Genomic DNA, 21,530 nt, shown 5'->3' with positions numbered 1-21,530 from the left:
TATGATAGACGACTTACAAATCAATCACTGTCAACCCTTCTCTATCAGTATTATAAAAAATACTCACAAATAAACCACTGTCAACTCTTCCTTATCAGTATGATGAACGACCTACAAATAAAACACTGTGAACCTTTTTTTATCAGTATGATGAACGACTTACAAATAAACCACTGTCAACTCTTCTCTATCAGTATTATAGACTACTTATAAATGAAACACTGTCAACCCTTTTATATCAGTATGATAGACTACTTACAAATAAACCACTGTCAACCCTTCGTTATCAGTATGATGAACGACTTACAAATTAACCATTGTCATCACTTCCTTATCAGTATGATGAACGACTTACAAATAAACCACTGTCAACTCTTCCTTATCAGTATGATGAACGACCTACAAATAAAACACTGTGAACCTTTTTTTATCAGTATGATGAACGACTTACAAATAAATCACTGTAAACCTTTTCTTATCAGTATGAAGGATCATTTTAGAGAACCAATTCACTTAATGAAAATCAACCAAACCTTAACACTTCTTTGGAAAAATCCTATTGTAATAAAATAAACTGAAACCTAATTTGTGAAGGAAACTGAAACCTAAACCGATTTATATTTGAATATTAAAAAAGTTTAGAATGAATTTATGAATCAGAACTGAGAAGAAAATATTAAAAGATTAAATATGAGGTCATTAGTAAATAAAGTATTTGTATTTTCCTTATAACAAAGCCACATATGGCTATCTGCTGAGTCCACCGAGAGGAATCAAACCTCTGATTTAACGATGTAAATTCGTAATTTATTGCTGGTAAAACTGAGAGTACAGCACAGTCTCGAAGTGTTAGGACTGACGAAGCAGTTATTAGTTTTATTCTCCCATTTAAAATAATACTCCCATAGTTAAGGAGTTTCTCGACCTCAAAGGTCAATCATCTCTTTAGCACGCTTTTGACCCGCAGCGACCTCTCACGGAACACTATGTTCCTCTGGATAAGTCAACGTGGATTTTTATGATAAAGGAATGCAGAGTTGATATTTTGCACATGATTTTCACATGAATTGTGACGAATAATTTTTGATTGGCTGCCAACCTCAGCACCTGCTCGGAAAACAAAATAATTTTGTTTTTCTAGGAGACTTTGGGATGAAATGTTAGAGGGAGCTACGTATGTCATTAACCTGCTCTTATATAAGTCAAGTTCGTTGGTTTAGCAGTGCTTAGACAAGTCGTTCGGTTCCGTCTGCTCTTTGGTTTTGTTTTCAAGTTTTGTGCGTAGAATGTTTGTAAATAAATATGGAAGTCTAAAAAACAAAGCTTTTAAAATAGGTTATCGACCACGAAACCATTTAATTGGCTTGTGACATAGAAAACAAAAAAGGACCAGCTCACGACAATAAACCACATGAACCCATAGTCAGACAACAATAACCACAGCGCTTTTAACGTTTAATAACAATTAACACAATCAACCACATGAAACCATCGTCAGACAACAATAACCACAGCGTTTTTAACGTTTAATAACAATTAACACAATCAACCACATGAAACCATCGTCAGACACAATAACCACAGCGCTTTTAACGTTTAATAACAATTAACACAATCAACCACATAAAACCATCGTCAGACAACAATAACCACAGCGCTTTTAAAGTTTAATAACAATTAACACAATCAAACACATGAAACCATCGTCAGACACAATAACCACAGCGCGTTTAACGTTTAATAACAATTAACACAATCACATGAAACCATCGTCAGACAACAACAGTCACGGCGGTTTTAACGTTTAATAACAATTAACACAATCAGCCACATGAAGCCATCGTCAGACACAATAACCACAGCGCTTTTAACGTTTAATAACAATTAACACAATCAGCCACATGAAACCATCGTCAGACAACAATAACCACAGCGCTTTTAACGTTTAATAACAATTAACACAATCACATGAAACCATCGTCAGACAACAATAACCACAGCGTTTTTAACGTTTAATAACAATTAACACAATCACATGAAACCATCGTCAGACAACAATAACCACAGCGCTTTTAACGTTTGATAACAATTAACACAATCAACCAAATGAAACCATCGTCAGACACAATAACCACAGCGCTTTTAACGTTTAATAACAATTAACACAATCAAACACATGAAACCATCGTCAGACACAATAACCACAGCGCGTTTAACGTTTAATAACAATTAACACAATCACATGAAACCATCGTCAGACAACAACAGTCACGGCGGTTTTAACGTTTAATAACAATTAACACAATCAGCCACATGAAGCCATCGTCAGACACAATAACCACAGCGCTTTTAACGTTTAATAACAATTAACACAATCACATGAAACCATCGTCAGACAACAATAACCACAGCGCTTTTAACGTTTAATAACAATTAACACAATCACATGAAACCATCGTCAGACAACAATAACCACAGCGCTTTTAACGTTTGATAACAATTAACACAACCACATGAAACCATCGTCAGACAACAATAACCACAGCGCTTTTAACGTTTGATAACAATTAACACAACCACATGAAACCATCGTCAGACAACAATAACCACAGCGCTTTTAAAGTTTAATAACAATTAACACAATCAACCACATGAAACCATCGTCAGACAACAATAACCACAGCGCTTTTAAAGTTTAATAACAATTAACACAATCAACCACATGAAACCATCGTCAGACAACAATAACCACAGCGCTTTTAAAGTTTAATAACAATTAACACAATCAACCACATGAAACCATCGTCAGATAACAATAACCACAGCGCTTTTAAAGTTTAATAACAATTAACACAATCAACCACATGAAACCATCGTCAGACAACAATAACCACAGCGCTTTTAAAGTTTAATAACAATTAACACAATCAACCACATGAAACCATCGTCAGACAACAATAACCACAGCGCTTTTAACGTTTAATAACAATTAACACAATCACATGAAACCATCGTCAGACAACAATAACCACAGCGCTTTTAACGTTTAATAACAATTAACACAATCAACCACATGAAACCATCGTCAGACAACAATAACCACAGCGCTTTTAAAGTTTAATAACAATTAACACAATCAACCACATGAAACCATCGTCAGACAACAATAACCACAGCGCTTTTAACGTTTAATAACAATTAACACAATCAACCACATGAAACCATCGTCAGACAACAATAACCACAGCGCTTTTAACGTTTAATAACAATTAACACAATCAACCACATGAAACCATCGTCAGACAACAATAACCACAGCGCTTTTAACGTTTAATAACAATTAACACAATCAACCAAATGAAACCATCGTCAGACACAATAACCACAGCGCTTTTAACGTTTAATAACAATTAACACAATCAACCACATGAAACCATCGTCAGACACAATAACCACAGCGCTTTTAACGTTTAATAACAATTAACACAATCAACCACATGAAACCATCGTCAGACAACAATAACCACAGCGCTTTTAAAGTTTAATAACAATTAACACAATCACATGAAACCATCGTCAGACACAATAACCACAGCGCTTTTAACGTTTAATAACAATTAACACAATCAACCACATGAAACCATCGTCAGACAACAATAACCACAGCGCTTTTAAAGTTTAATAACAATTAACACAATCAACCAAATGAAACCATCGTCAGACACAATAACCACAGCGCTTTTAACGTTTAATAACAATTAACACAATCAACCACATGAAACCATCGTCAGACAACAATAACCACAGCGCTTTTAACGTTTAATAACAATTAACACAATCAACCCAACCACATGAAACCATCCGCAGAGAAAAATAGGTAGAGTGCTTTAGTGTTAAATAACCACAATTAACACAAGAAAACCATAAACAACCCAGAAGTATTAGATATATTTGAACAATAACTAATCAGGATGTCTGCACGTCGTTTTATTTCAAACACAGTGGTTAAGTTTAGTTAGTCACCATTGTTTTATAGCTTGAAGTAACCGTTCATTATTGTACAACTGGTAAAGTCCAAAGGTAAAGAAACATTGAAGAAACCAAACAAATGTCAACTATTACTGCACATTCTTCACAATTTAACCACCAGGAATTTGTTTATTTTAGACTAAAGACACAATTGGCTATGTGCTGTGTCCAATGTTGGGAATCGAACCCGGGATTTTAGCGCTGGAAGTCCCTCGACTTACTGCTGTTTCACCGAGGGAAAAATATTGGGGTGTAATTTGTTTGTTGTTAGTTGCAAAGTTACAGAATACAATATCTTTGCTCTGCCCAGCACGGGTATCAGAATCCGAATTCTAGCGACTTAAGTCTATGGTTGAGCCACTAGGGATCACCGCTAGGGAATTCACGTGAACTGGATGTGCTTTTTTTTTTTGTCGTTAATTTGTTATTATATTTATTTATTATAACTATTTAATTAGAAATGTCTAGTCAGGTTTACGTTGAGGAATGCTCTAACGTTACAGAACAACTATATAAATATAAGAATTTCGACATTAACAGACTCCAAGTTGGAGTCTGGTACATTATAATTAGCTCTGCATTATTCTGGCCTTGTGGGTGGTAGGCCATCTAGTGGTAGATATACTAGGCTAATTATAGTTCACTTATAGGCGCGGAAATTTCCGAAACCCAGTCCCACCTGTGGGAGTGACAGAACAATTTTGCAGAAGGTGCAGCGCGTGCCGAGAGGGGTGAAGCTGGGTGTTGTTACTAAAGTAAGAATTAATTAAGTTTGCCTTGTAAGAAATAATAATAAGAAAATAAGTGGGAAAGTAAGAAGTATTTGAAACCGCCTATCAGGGAAATAAATGTGATTGAACTTTTATATAAGCTGTGATACGAAACGCAGGCTTGTGTAATGACAAAAAGCCTTATCTTACCTACAGCTTAGCAAGCAGACTTGAACTATTGTCATTACAAACCGACGAAGTCCATTTACACAGTGAAATTTGTCTCTTCAAAACTTGGAAAGATTTCCACAAATACATCTGTAACTGACAGCGGAGGACCTCATTAAGGTCCTCAGCAGTGAAGTCACACCAGATGCACGCGGAACACTCACTACACAAACAATGATGGTGTTGGAAATCACTGGTTAGGTTCTTCCTAACCAAAGCACTGTTCTTCGGTGAAACTTCTTAAGAGGACAAACTACAGTGGATAAGAGATATACTTAAATAACATTGTGTAACAACTTAGAACCAGAACAATTTACTTTTGTTACTAAGCAGTGATAAAACGGTCGAGTCAAATGGTCAACTAACAGTGATAACATTATCAAGTTCAAGGGTCTTGAATAAACTGGTACATCGTGCGGGTAAGGTAACACATTTTGTAATAACAACTGCTAATAGATATATCGTATGGATAAGATAATTCAGGTTGTAATTATACACTGGTAATGAACATATTGTACTTGTAAGGTAACTCAGGCAGAGTGTAATAATAAACTCGTAATGGATGGATCCTACTGATAAGACGCACAAATCAGAAATGATACAACTGTACCATATAATAGGTAATTTGTTTGATAAATTGTAAATGAAGCGTCCTCTTCTGGCGAGTTCTGTTGAGACCTTGATCATTTCATACAGTGTCGTCTGGGTGTCTTATAGCTGGTTTGGAAGTACCAAATACCAAAACAATGAAAGATTATGAAACTACAAATCACATCCCATTACTGAGATGAAAGTCATTTTTACCATTTTTACATTGGTCACAAAACGACACCCTTAGATACAGAGTAACAAAACACCATAACCAACGATTAACACCCTTAGATACAGAGTAACAAAACCACCATAACCAACGATTAACACCCTTAGATACAGAGTAACAAAACCACCATAACCAACGATTAACACCCTTAGATACAGAGTAACAAAACCACCATAATCAACGATTAACACCCTTAGATACAGAGTAACAAAACCACCATACCCAAGTCTTGATACCCTTAGATATAGAGTAACAAAACCACCATACCCAAGTCTTGATACCTTTAGATATAGAGTAACAAAACCACCATACCCAAGTCTTGATACCTTTACATATAGGGTAACAAAACCACCATGCCCAAGTCTTGACACCCTTACATATAGGGTAACAAAACCACCATACCCAAGTCTTGACACCCTTACATATAGAGTAACAAAACCACCATACCCAAGTTTGATACCCATAGATATAGAGTAACAAAACCCCCATACCCAACCCTTGACACCTTTAGATATAGAATAACAAAACCACCATACCCAACCCTTGACACCTTTATATATAAAGTAACAAAACCACCATACCTAACACTTGACCACCTTATATATAAAGTAACAAAACCACCATAACCATGTCTTGAACACCTTAGATATAGAGAAACAAAACCACCATACCCAAGACTTGACGACCTTAGATACAGAGTAACAAAACCACCATAACCAACGATTAACACCCTTAGATATAGAGTGACAAAACCATCATACCTATGTCTTAACACCCTTAGATATAAAGTAGAAAAACCACCATAACCATGTCTTGAACACCTTAGATATAGAGAAACAAAACCACCATACCCAAGTCTTGACGACCTTAGATATAGAGTAACAAAACCACCATGCCCAAGTCTTGACACCCTTACATATAGAGTAAAAAAACCACCATATTAAACCCTTGACACCCTTACATATAGAGTAACAAAACCACCATACCCAAAATTTGACACCCATAGATATAAAGTGACAAAACCCCTATACCCAAGTCTTGACACCTTTAGGTATAGAATAACAAAACCACCATACCTAACACTTGACACTCTTATATATAGAAACAAAACCACCATAACCATGTCTTGAACACCTTAGATATAGAGAAACAAAACCACCATACCCAAGACTTCACGACCTTAGATACAGAGTAACAAAACCACCAGACCCAACTTTTGACTTCCTTAGATATAAAGTGACAAAACCATCATACCTATGTCTTAACACCCTTAGATATAAAGTAACAAAACCACCATACCCAAGTCTTAACACCTTAGATATAGAGAAACAAAACTACCATACCCAAGACTTGACGACCTTAGATATAGAGTAAAAATCTACCATATCCAATTCTTGACACCCTAAGATACAAAGGAACTAAACCACCACACCCAACCCTTGACACCCTTAAATATAGAGTAACAAAACTATCAGACCCAAGCCATGACACCCTTAGATAAAGCGTAACAAAATCACCATACCCAAGTCTTGACAACCTTAGATATAGAGTAACAAAACTACCAGACCATAAGCCTTGTCATCCTTAAATATAGAGTAACAATACCATCATACCTATGTATTAACACCCTTAGATATAGAGTAACAAAACCACCATACCCAAGACTTCACGACCCTAGATATAGAGTAACAAAACCACCAGACCCAAGCCATGACATTCATAGATGTAGAGTAACAAACCATACCCAAGTCTTGACAATTTTAGATATAGAGTGACAAAGCCATCATATCCAATTCTTGAGACCCTAAGATACAAAGGAACTAAACCACCACACCCAAGTCTTGACACCCCTAGATATAAAGTAATAAAAGTACTAGACCCAAACCTTGACACCCTCAAATACAGAGTAACAAAACCACCATACCTATGTCTCCACACCCGTAAGTATAAAGTCACAAAGTGTTGCTGTTCGCAGGACAGATGTGAACAGTGAAAGTTGTTTATACTGTGTTGACCATTCTTGATAAATCTGAGATTCAGGAAGACTGGTTTGTTTTATTTTGTATATTTCTTTTATTTTAATATAATTACGTTTCATGTTATTTTCTCGGTAATGTATGCATTAGAAATATTATTTAAACAAACATAATGATAATTTGTCGACACGTTTCACTGTTTTCATTCCTAACCTTTTCGTAACAGATGGGTCTAAGTGCGCATGTAACGACATTTTGGTAAGGGACATTCAAATTTTAATGACACTCATAATATCTTAATGTCTTCCTGTTTCCCACCAGATGTCGCCCAAACAAAGGGGGTTAGTTTTCTTTGGCATACAGAAACTATAAGTCCAAAAAAAACTTTGGTTTCATTTGTTTTGAATCTCGCGCAAAACTTTTCGAGGGCTATCTGCGCTAGCCGTCTCTAATTTGTAGACAAGAAGGAAGGCAGATATACAACATAACCCATTACCAACTCTTACAAACAAATAGTGGAATTAACCAACACATTATAACGCCGTTACGGCCGGAAGAGTGAGCATGTTTGGTGACGAGATTCGAACCAGGGACTCGCAATCCTCAGACTATGCCATACCCGTTCAATAAATCCTAAAGAATTGAACTAACTTATTATTAATCATATTATGGTGTCAGTTACTTTCAACGATTTATTATTTACGCATGTTCCTCACACTTCATAGCCTGGTCATGTCTGTTGTCCAACTCATTTACTGATTTAAACAAAAATGGCTTTCGAAACAACATTGTTATTGTTATAACGTGATACTTGGATAATGTCCATAAAACTACGCATACAAAACAAAATATTCAATATACAACCTTTTCCAGTAATAGTACCGTATTTTCAGAAATGTATATTAAATGATAGAAAAGGTAGTCTCTTTGACATAGTCAACATAGAAATGTTGACCGGTCATCATTTTGGAATGGTTCCTTTGTAAAAAAAAAGCAAACAAAGGTATTTCGTTGGCTCAGCGGTAAGTCTGCAGTCTTATAAATCTGTAAAGTGGATTTCTATACCTGTTGTGGAGATAATACACATAGCACATTGTGTAAGTTTGTGCTTAATAACAATAACACCGAGAACGCACGTGGAATGTTCCTACGTCAAACGTAGGCCAGGTAATAGCCAGGTGGTTAAGGCATTCGACTCGTAATCTGAGGGTCACGCGTTCGAATCCCCGTCACACCAAATATGATCACCCTTTCAGCCGTGAGGACGTTATAATGTGACGATCAATTCCACTATTTGTTGGTATTAGAGTAGCCCAAGGGTTGGCGGTGGGTGGTGATGACTAGTCTTACAGTTCTAAATCAGAGACGGCTAGCGCAGATACCCTCGTGTAGCTTTAAGCGAAATTCAAAACAAACAAACAAACAAACACGTAACCATCAAAACAAAAGCATTTTGAAGGACCATCGTCATATTATCCATTCTACGCATGATCAGAAGGTGATACAGTTAATTATGTACAAGCGCGTGATTCATTTATTATTTGTTTCCTCTCCTCGCATAATTCGCAACAATTTTTTCCAACGCTTCAGTTTCTTTATAGGTCAACAATTTGTCGTCGCTAGTACGAGCCATGTTACTTGGGTTGTCTTAAACCTACAGGTACATTAGAATATCTTCTCAAGTTACAAGATAAAATATTACTGTTAGAAACGTGGTGTGGCAGTTTAAATTTACTGTACGTCAACACTGTTCTCTAGGTGAAAGGAAATGAAGTCATAATAAAACTTTTTGATAGGAAATAAAGACACGGGAAAAGGTCACAATTTTATTTGAATATTATAAACAATTAAGGTAATAAAAATATTTTAAATCAGCTGACACTACCTGACTTTTACAAACTGACGACACAAATTATGTGTGCCAAAAATGGTATTTTTAATAATAAATAATTGTTTGTTTGAATAATATTGAAGTTATATTATCACCAAACCGTCAACAATATTCTGTACTTTTTCAATAGATCATTAGATAGCAGTCATCGAAGATCTAATTTATAAATTCCAGGTGAGAATTTTCACAAAATTTTCCGCCTTTTTCTGAATACACCTGTTACATTTTCCTGGATTCTTTTTCTAAACGTGTCAATTTCGTGACCTAAAACACATCAAGATTATTGAGCACGTTCTTGAGGTAACGTGGAAGAACCCCGCACTTAATTCGATTCAGGTAGGGGTGACACAACTTATACGTACACATTAAATGATATGGAGTTACGGATGAGAAGGAAGTTGGTTTAGATTATATTAAAAAAAAAAAAATCAAATTCACGATCAAGCTGCCCGCCAGATGTCGCCCAGTGAAATGTTGCTAATATTCATTTCTAAGATATTTTTAAAATTTATTTCAAATGATGTGTTCCTTTTGTCACGACAACCAGAATGGATGACATAGATTGTGGCCCTTTATAAAGTGTTTTCCGGCCTCTAGCTCCATAAATCTAACCATTGGATGCACTACGTTCACGGTAAATGAATTAATGCAATTCTAAAAGTGATGTTACAGCCTCGAGCTACGAGCCCACCCTCTTCTCAAGTACGGCTGGCTGGTCACGATATTCAAGTTGTGAAAGGAATAAGTAGTTAAACCAACGAAATGTAAAAATCATGTCTTTAAAAAAATATGTTATTCAACTTTGTACTACCCTTCCAACACATCAATACTGTGTAGATAAAAAACCTATCCAAACCACCGGTTTACAATATTTTGTTTTCAAAGCGTTCACGAATAAATACTTTTCAACTCCATTCCTTCTTTACAAACGAGATCCGGCATTGCCAGGTGGGTTAAGGCATTCGACTCGTAATCTGAGGGTCTCGGGTTCGAATTCCAGTCGCACCAAACATGCTCCCCCTCTCAGCCCGTGGGGGGCGTTATAATGTGGCAGTCAATTCCACTATTTGTTGGCAATAGAATAGCCCAAGAGTTGGCGGAGGGTGCTGATGACTAGTTGCCTTCCCTCTAGTCTTACACTGCTAAATTAGGAACGGCTAGCCCAGATAGCCCTCGTGTAGCTTTGCGCAAAATTAAAAAAACGAACAAACGTTTCGATCACATTTATTACACGAATGGTTAATTCTTTAATAAGGGATATATTCTTCTTCTGATTTTACAACGCTAAAATTAGGAGTTCGATTCACCCATACATTATTTTTCCTTCAAAGTATATTTTTCTGCTGACGCTGATAGTGTGGTCAAGGTGATGAAATTCTCTATTAAAATATACTTTAACACTCCTGATAAAGTGTAGTTTATCGAGGAGACATTATGTTATGTGGGACTCCTACAAAGTATCCACCAAAGAAAAGTATGAAACTTGCAATGTTTTTCTCCAGAAATACTAATAAGTGAGAAAATTCCTGAATGTTTGCAGGAGATAATTCAGTTACGACGCGCATGTAACATTGGTATACCGCGACATCTGTCGGCACTGCTGTTCGTTATATTAAATAACTTGTAAATAAAAATTTGCTTCAATTTTAAGTGCATAGTTTTATATTACAAAATTATTGTACAACACTTAACTGCTAAAAATGGTGAGTGACAGACTTTCTGTGGGTTATAATGTTTTAAAAAATAAAATATAACCTTAATGAGTATAAAAAATTAAAGTCAGAAGAAGGACTTATCTTCACACAATCCACTAACTTGTAAAAAATAAGATGGACATTTTATCTTCTCTCTGTTCCACAACAATGAAAATAATCAGATGGACATTTTATCTTCTCTCTGTTCCACAACCATGAAAATAATCAGATGAACATTTTATCTTCTCTCTGTTCCACAACATTGAAAATAATCAGATGGACATTTTATCTTCACTCTGTTCCACAACCATGAAAATAATCAGATAGACAATTTATCTTCTCTCTGTTCCACAACCATGAAAATAATCAGATGGACATTTTATCTTCTCTCTGTTCCACAACCATGAACTTAATCAGATATACATTTTATATTCTCTCTGTTCCACAACCATGAAAATAATCAGATGGACATTTTATCTTCTCTCTGTTCCACAACCATGAAAATAATCAGATGGACATTTTATCTTCTCTCTGTTCCAAAACCATGAAAATAATCAGATGGACATTTTATCTTCACTCTGTTCCACAACCATGAAAATAATCAGATAGACAATTTATCTTCACTCTGTTCCACAACCATGAAAATAATCAGATGGACATTTTATCTTCTCTCTGTTCCACAACCATGAAAATAATCAGATGTACATTTTATCTTCTCTCTGTTCCACAACCATGAAAATAATCAGATGGACATTTTATCTTTTCTCTGTTCCACAACCATGAAAATAATTAGATAGACATTTTATCTTCTCTCTGTTCCACAACAATGAAAATAATCAGATGTACATTTTATCTTCTCTCTGTTCCAGAACCATGAACATAATCAGATAGACATTTTATCTTCACTCTGTTCCACAACATTGAAAATAATCAGATGGACATTTTATCTTCACTCTGTTCCACAACCTGGTAAATAATCAGATGGACATTTTATCTTCTCTCTGTTCCACAACCATGAAAATAATTAGATAGACATTTTATCTTCTCTCTGTTCCACAACAATGAAAATAATCAGATGTACATTTTATCTTCTCTCTGTTCCAGAACCATGAACATAATCAGATAGACATTTTATCTTCACTCTGTTCCACAACATTGAAAATAATCAGATGGACATTTTATCTTCACTCTGTTCCACAACCTGGTAAATAATCAGATGGACATTTTATCTTCTCTCTGTTCCACAACCATGAAAATAATTAGATAGACATTTTATCTTCTCTCTGTTCCACAACAATGAAAATAATCAGATGTACATTTTATCTTTTCTCTGTTCCACAACCATGAAAATAATCAGATGGACATTTTATCTTCTCTCTGTTCCACAACCATGAACATAATCAGATAGACATTTTATCTTCACTCTGTTCCACAACATTGAAAATAATCAGATGGACATTTTATCTTCACTCTGTTCCAGAACCTGGTAAATAATCAGATGGACATTTTATATTCTCTCTGTTCCACAACCTTGTAAATAATCAGATGAGCGGTTTATCTTCACTCTGTTCACAACCTTGTAAATTGGTTTTTTTGTTTTGAATTTCGCACAAAGCTACACGAGAGCTCTCTGTGCTAACCGTCCCTAATATAGCAGTGTAAGACTAGAGGGAAGGCAGCTAGTCATCACCACCCATGGCCAACTCTTGGGCTACTTTTTTACCAATGAATACTGAGATTGCCCGAAACATTATAACGCCTTCACGGCTGAAAGGGCGAGCATGTTTGGCACGACGGGGATGCGAACACGCGACCCTCAGATTACAAGTCGCACGCCTTAACACGCTTGGCACCTTGTAAATAATCAGATGGACATTTTATCTTCACTCTGTTCCACAACCTTGAAAATAATCAGATGAACAGTTTATCTTCACTCTGTTCCACATAATCTTTATTCTGTGTAAAATTGGAAAAAAAAAACAACAACAACAAAAAAACACCATGATAAACAATTCTACAAAACCAGGTCACAGGTTACAACTGACCAGGAACAAGAAGTGTCCTTTAACGTTATAGCCCTGACCAATTTCATTAGACCACTAAATCAGATACAACAGGCAATGAATGTGAGATTCGTCCAGCCATACAGAGTTTTCACATTATCCAAAGCTAGATTCCGAGTAAGTCGCACGCAGATAAGCAATGAAGGACGGTCACTACACGTGCATTGATACATGACGGCACGAGCTTGCACGTGTCTCTGTGGGACCACCCGGGTCCCACACAAAAAACGGGACACAGAAACGTCACGACAGGGAGATAATCTGATGATCGTGCCCCTAAACATTTTCAAATTCAGATCCACACTTCCAAATCTATCGCCAACGATTTTCCGTTCTTGGCTGAACAAGACACATTTTTATGTTGTTCATACTTGATTGTTAAACCAAGTCGCACTGGTGTCATAAGATCATTATAAGGTGTAGAAAAAATCAACTTCCCACAAAACCAATTTAAAATATGCTCTGTTGTAAGACTCTTAAAACCATTGTAATATAAGTACATTCTCTTATATAAGCATTGTAATGTAGGCTCTCTTACAAAAAAGTTTCAAAATTTGCTGTTGTCAATGCTTTGTTGAACTCTGTCACATAATCAGTTCTCCCAGAGCGTATTTACTGATCCTCCAATGGAACAGAGGTGAAAATTCGGATTTACAACGTAAATATCAGGGATTTGATTCTCCTCTGTGGACACAGCAAATAGCCCGATGTGTCTTTGCTACAGGAAAACACACACATACTTTTGTCAATCTTCCAAATTGTTTCTCCTGGTGATGGAAACAGAACACCATCTAGTAAAAGAAAACGGTATGAAATTTAGGCTTAGCAAGGATGTACTGATTATTAAAAAATTCAATATCAATATTAACTTCACGTTTTAGGTATGAAATTTAGACTTAGCAAGGATGTACTGATTATTAAAAAATTCAATATCAATATTTACTTCACGTTTTACGTATGAAATTTAGGCTTAGCAAGGATGTACTGATTATTAAAAAATTCAATATCAATATTTACTTCACGTTTTACGTATGAAATTTAGGCTTAGCAAGGATGTACTGATTATTAAAAAATTCAATATCAATATTTACTTCACGTTTTACGTATGAAATTTAGGCTTAGCAAGGATGTACTGATTATTAAAAAATTTAATATCAATATTTACTTCACGTTTTACGTATGAAATTTAGGCTTAGCAAGGATGTACTGATTATTAAAAAATTCAATATCAATATTTACTTCACGTTTTACGTATGAAATTTAGGCTTAGCAAGGATGTACTGATTATTAAAAATCAATATCAATATTTACTTCACGTTTAACATATGAAATTTAGACTTAGCAAGGATGTACTGATTATTAAAAAAATCAATATCAACATTTACTTCACGTTTTACGTATGAAATTTAGACTTAGCAAGGATGTACTGATTATTAAAAATTCAATATCAACATTTACTTCACGTTTTACGTATGAAATTTAGGCTTAGCAAGGATGTACTGATTATTAAAAAATTCAATATCAATATTTACTTCACGTTTTACGTATGAAATTTAGGCTTAGCAAGGATGTACTGGTTATTAAAAAATTCAATATCAATATTTACTTCACGTTTTACGTATGAAATTTAGGCTTAGCAAGGATGTACTGGTTATTAAAAAATTCAATATCAATATTTACTTCACGTTTTACGTATGAAATTTAGGCTTAGCAAGGATGTACTGATTATTAAAAAATTCAATATCAATATTTACTTCACGTTTTACGTATGAAATTTAGACTTAGCAAGGATGTACTGATTATTAAAAAATTCAATATCAATATTTACTTCACGTTTAACGTATGAAACTTAGGCTTAGCAAGGATGTACTGGTTATTAAAAAATTCAATATCAATATTTACTTCACGTTTTACGTATGAAATTTAGGCTTAGCAAGGATGTACTGGTTATTAAAAAATTCAATATCAATATTTACTTCACGTTTTACGTATGAAATTTAGGCTTAGCAAGGATGTACTGATTATTAAAAAATTCAATATCAATATTTACTTCACGTTTTACGTATGAAATTTAGGCTTAGCAAGGATGTACTGATTATTAAAAAATTCAATATCAACATTTACTTCACGTTTTACGTATGAAATTTAGGCTTAGCAAGGATGTAATGAATATTAAAAAATTCAATATCAATATTTACTTCACGTTTTACGTATGAAATTTAGGCTTAGCAAGGATGTACTGATTATTAAAAAATTCAATATCAATATTTACTTCACGTTTTACGTATGAAATTTAGGCTTAGCAAGGATGTACTGATTATTAAAAAATTCAATATCAACATTTACTTCACGTTTTACGTATGAAATTTAGGCTTAGCAAGGATGTACTGAATATTAAAAAATTCAATATCAATATTTACTTCACGTTTTACGTATGAAATTTAGCCTTAGCAAGGATGTACTGATTATTAAAAAATTAAATATTAATATTTAATTCACGTTTTCCTTCTTGAATAAGTTCTAAATATTTAGTTTAACATTTCAACACTATTGAACTTCTTTAGGTAATAACAAGTGAAGTAATTTATTTCAACATTGATATTCTAATCATTATGTCAGTAATTATTTATATTATAATCATTATGTTAGTAATTATTTATATTCTAATCATTATGTTAGTAATTATTTATATTCTAATCATTATGTTAGTAATTATTTATATTATAATCATTATGTTAGTAATTATTTATATTCTAATCATTATGTTAGTATCCCTGAGTATTTACCTTAACATTTTCGCTTTTACTTGATACCAAAGATGAGTCAAATGTAATAATTTGAAAACCACCGATAATTAGTTACATCTGACATAATACTCTTTGTTTTGTGAATTCTGTATAGATCTGTCTCTTCATGAACAGAGGATATATAGATACGTCCAATCCTACTGTTCTTCCATTACACCAAGGATCAATTGTTAAGAAACGTAATAATAATTTTCTTAATATGTTATGACAACTATAATTACAAATTTCTTCTTGGGTTGGTAATAAAACCATCATAACAGCTATCGTAGTTCCAATCAACTTATATAAAAGGTTTTCGAATAGAGAAGAAATTAGACAGAAAACACATAAAAGATAGCAAATTATCAAAATGACAAAATTCTAACAAGTAGGCTAAATCTTGTACAGAATACGTAAATTGACACGGAAATACACAGGAAACGGTAAAGGTACGTATTATTATTCCACGGTAAAACGTAGTCTACTAATTAGCAGTGGCCGTGACGATTAGTTTCCTTCGCTCTAGCCAGTCACTTGTAATAAATTAGGGACATATTGAATTACTAAGTTAAAGTCAGTTGTAAGCCCAAATTACTGAGTTAAAGTCAGTTGTAAGCCCAAATTACTAAGTAAAAGTCAGTTGTAAGCTCAAATTACTGAGTTAAAGTCAGTTGTAAGCCCAAATTACTAAGTAAAAGTCAGTTGTAAGCTCAAATTACTGAGTTAAAGTCAGTTGTAAGCCCAAATTACTAAGTAAAAGTCAGTTGTAAGATCAAATTACTGAGTTAAAGTCAGTTGTAAGCTCAAATTACTGAGTTAAAGTCAGTTGTTAGCTCAAATTACTGAGTTAAAGTCAGTTGTAAGCCCAAATTACTGAATTAAAGTCAGTTGTAAGCCCAAATTTTCAAGAAACTAAAGTTGTTGTTTTTTCCACACATACATAAGTTGCTATTTCTTCTTTAACAGTAGTTTCTTTTCTACATCTGTTAATAGCTTTCGTATTCATCAAATTCAAACTTCATCCTCATCTGAATTTAAATATTACATCACGGTATCTTAAAATAATAACTCTTCGGATATGCTGCCATCTGTTGACCAATGCTTAAAGACCTCTAATGTCATGTTTCTTTAAATAAGAGTTGGCCCGGCATGGCCAAGCGTGTTAAGGCGCTCGACTCGTAATTTGATGGTCACGGGTACGAATCCACGTCGCACCAAACATGCTCGCTCTTTCAGCCGTGTGGGCGATATAATGTGACAGTTAATCCCACTATTCGTTTGTAAAAGAGTAGCCCAAGAGTTGGCGGTGGGTGGTGAAGACTACTTGCCTTCCCTCTAACCTTACACTGATAAATTGGGGACGGCTAGCACAGACAGGCCTCGTGTAGATCTGCGCGAAATTCATAAACAAACAATTAAATAATAGTTCCATAACTAGTTAACGACTACAAGCTGATCACCCAAGCACTTAAGCCATGTTATTATACATATAAACTATTCACGTATCAGAGACTAACACCTAATTATTTTAACAATTTACTGGTATTATTACTTGTAGAGAACAATTTTTGTTCACTGAAATGTACTTTTATCTAAAACCATTATCCAAAATATATTAAATTATGTAATATTGATTTAAATATAATCAAGTTAAAAATATTCAATTAGTTAACTATATTTTTATTTCTAAATCTAACTATTAAAACTATCACATCAGTATTGGTTAACGACATTCAAAATCTATAAACTAACCATTAAATTTTTCCAGTAATTCAATACGGTAGGGATCGTGATGAAAGATAGTAAAAAACCACGTTTAATATTAAAAACGACAAATTATTAACTGACAAGAAATAAAGCTAAGCTTATAACACTCATAAAGTTCCTTAAATCACTATATACGTGTTTGTGGAGAAAATCAAAATTTCACTATTTCATCTCGGTATATTAGTAACAGGGAAATGAACAGAGAAAACAATCACTAACCATGTACTCCAGATCGTGCACGAAACTCTTCCATCTCGAACCTCCAAGATCCCTATCTCGAATCTAAAAGGATACCAGTATATCTACATATATGAATTGGCCCGGCATGGCCAAGCTTGTTAGGGAGTTCGACTCGTAATCCGAGGATTGCGGGTTCGAATACCGGTCACACAAAACATACCGCCAACTCTTGCGTTACTCTTTTACCGACGAATCGTGGTGATGCCGAGCTGTCATCCCTCTAGTCTGGCACTGCTAAATTAGGGACGGCTCCAAAAACAAGCATATATGAAACGGGCAGTGTGTTATTTCGGGCGTACAGTTAGGTTTGAGGATAGGTTGTTAGAGATTTTAATAAGTAATAAAATTGAGAAGGCGGTTTACGTATGCCCCACACTCGGTACTGCTGGCGTACAAAAATATGGATAAATAACATGAAAAAAACAAGTATACTATACAAACAATTCCATAAACTATGCTAGTTTATGCTAGTTTGCACAAAGCTATACAAAAGTTACTTACACTAACCTATTTCGCAGTTAAAATACGAGAAGGAAGACTACAAATCATCAGTATCCCCCGCGAACTTCTTTACTAACCAATACTTAGATTGACAGTGACTTTATAACGACCCCACGGTTCAAAGGGCAAGCATGTTTCACTGGAAGAAAGCGAAAACCAGAAAATATTGAGTTAACGCTGTCAACAAGAACAAACATAAACACAAACAGCGATCAAAATGTTTATATAATTCTAGCTAGCTGTAGTAAATTATTTGTTTCTTTAACATTAAACACAAAGCTAAACAATAAGACAGTGGTGTTCTGCACACCACAGATAAAAAACGTGGTTTCTAGTGATCTCAACCTGCGTCACTGACATATGTAATGATATAAAAATGTATTAAAACAATCAAGTAGAAAGAACAAAAACTGAGTTAAAATTAAAAATATCCCTAAATACATTTAATTATCATTAGTTAACAATGTTAACTATCAACATATCACACATACAGTTAATTACCATTAGTTAACAGTGTTCACTATCAACATATCACTCATACAGTTAATTACCATCAGTTAACAATGTTCACTATCAACATATCACTCATACATTTAATTATCATCAGTTAACAGTGTTAATTATCAACATATCACTCATACAGTTAATTACCATTAGTTAACAGTGTTCACTATCAACATATCACTCATACAGTTAATTACCATTAGTTAACAGTGTTCCCTATCAACATATCACTCATACAGTTAATTACCATTAGTTAAAAATGTTCACTATCAACATGTCACTCACACAGTTAATTATCATAAGTTAACAATGTTCACAATCAACATATCACTCATACAGTTAGTACCATCAGTTAAAAGTGTTCACTATCAACATATCACTCATACAGTTAATTACCATTAGTTAACAGTGTTCCCTATCAACATATCACTCATACAGTTAATTACCATTAGTTAAAAATGTTCACTATCAACATGTCACTCACACAGTTAATTATCATAAGTTAACAATGTTCACTATCAACATATCACTCATACAGTTAGTACCATCAGTTAAAAGTGTTCACTCAACATATCACTCATACAGTCAATTGCCATTAGTTAACAGTGTTCACTACCAACATATCACTCATACATTTAATTATCATCAGTAAACAGTGTTCACTCAACATATCACTCATACAGTTAATTGCCATTAGTTAACAGTGTTCACTACCAACATATCACTCATACAGTTAATTACCATGAGTTAACAGTGTTCACTAACAACATATCACTCATACAGTTAATTACCATTAGTTAACAATGTTCACTATCAACATATCACTCACACATTTAATTATCATCAGTTAACAGTGTTCACTATCAACATGTCACTCACACAGTTAATTATCATAAGTTAACAATGTTCACTATCAACATATCACTCATACAGGTAATTACCATTAGTTAAAAGTGTTCACAATCAACATATCACTCACACAGTTAATTATCATCAGTTAACAATGTTTACTATCAACATATCACTCATACAGTTAATTATTATCAGTTAAGAGTGTTCACTATCAACATATCACTCACTCAGTTAATTATCAATAGTTAACAATGATAACTATCAACATATCACTCATACATTTAATTACCATTAGTTAACAGTGTTAACTATCAACATATCACTCACAGTTAATTACCATCAGTTAACAGTGTTCACTCAACATATCACTCATACAGTTAATAACCACAAGTTAACAGTGTTCCTATCAACATATCACTCATGCAGTTAATTATCATCAGTTAACATTGTTCACTATCAACATATCACTCATACAGTTAATCACCATTAGTTAACAATGTACACTATCAACATATCACTCATATAGTTAATTACCATTAGTTAACAATGTTCACTATCAACATATCACTCACACATTTAATTATCATCAGTTAACAGTGTTCACTCAACATATCACTCATACAGTTAATAACCACAAGTTAACAGTGATCCTATCAACATATCACTCACACAGTTAATTAGCATCAGTTAACAATGTTCACTATCAACATATCACTCATACATTTAATTATCAATAGTTAACAATGATAACTATCAACATATCACTCATACATTTAATTACCATTAGTTAACAGTGTTCACTATCAACATATCACTCACACAGTTAATTATCATTATTTAACAGTGTTCACTATCAACATATCACTCACACAGTTAATTACCATTAGTTAACAATGTTCACTATCAACATATCACTCATACAGTTAATTACCATCAGTTAACAGTGTTCACTATCAACATATCACTCATACAGTTAATTACCATTAGTTAACAGTGTTCACTATCAACATATCACTCATACAGTTAATTACCATTAGTTAACAGTGTTCACTATCAACATATCACTCATACAGTTAATTACCATCAGTTAACAGTGTTCACTATCAACATATCACTCATACAGTTAATTAGCATTAGTTAACAGTGTTCACAACATATCACTCATACAGTTAATTACATAGTTAACACTATCACTCATACAGTTAATTACCATCAGTTAACAGTGTTCACTATCAACATATCACTCATACAGTTAATTACCATTAGTTAACAGTGTTCACTATCAACATATCACTCATACAGTTAATTATCATCAGTTAACAGTGTTCACTATCAACATATCACTCATACAGTTAATTACCATTAGTTAACAGTGTTCACTATCAACATATCACTCATACAGTTAATTACCATCAGTTAACAGTGTTCACTATCAACATATCACTCATACAGTTAATTACCATTAGTTA

General features: G+C 34.0%; 1 protein-coding gene and 1 long non-coding RNA gene across 3 annotated transcripts in view; one reads left to right on the top strand and one right to left on the bottom strand.

The window, feature by feature from the left end:
• The window catches only part of LOC143247856 (uncharacterized), a 393,539-nt gene that overhangs the window by 221,175 nt on the left and 150,834 nt on the right, over positions 1 to 21,530 (top strand). The window lies entirely within an intron of this gene.
• On the bottom strand, positions 13,312 to 20,954 carry LOC143247853 (uncharacterized). Its single transcript, XR_013026728.1, has 2 exons — positions 18,184 to 20,954; positions 13,312 to 14,202 (listed from the first exon to the last, which is right to left on the bottom strand). It is a non-coding gene; the product is annotated as an uncharacterized LOC143247853 (long non-coding RNA).

This window comes from Tachypleus tridentatus, chromosome 3 (genome assembly GCF_004210375.1).
Source record: "Tachypleus tridentatus isolate NWPU-2018 chromosome 3, ASM421037v1, whole genome shotgun sequence".
In the NCBI taxonomy this organism is placed as follows: Eukaryota; Metazoa; Arthropoda; class Merostomata; order Xiphosura; family Limulidae; genus Tachypleus; species Tachypleus tridentatus.
This window is presented reverse-complemented; position numbering and strand designations above follow the sequence as displayed.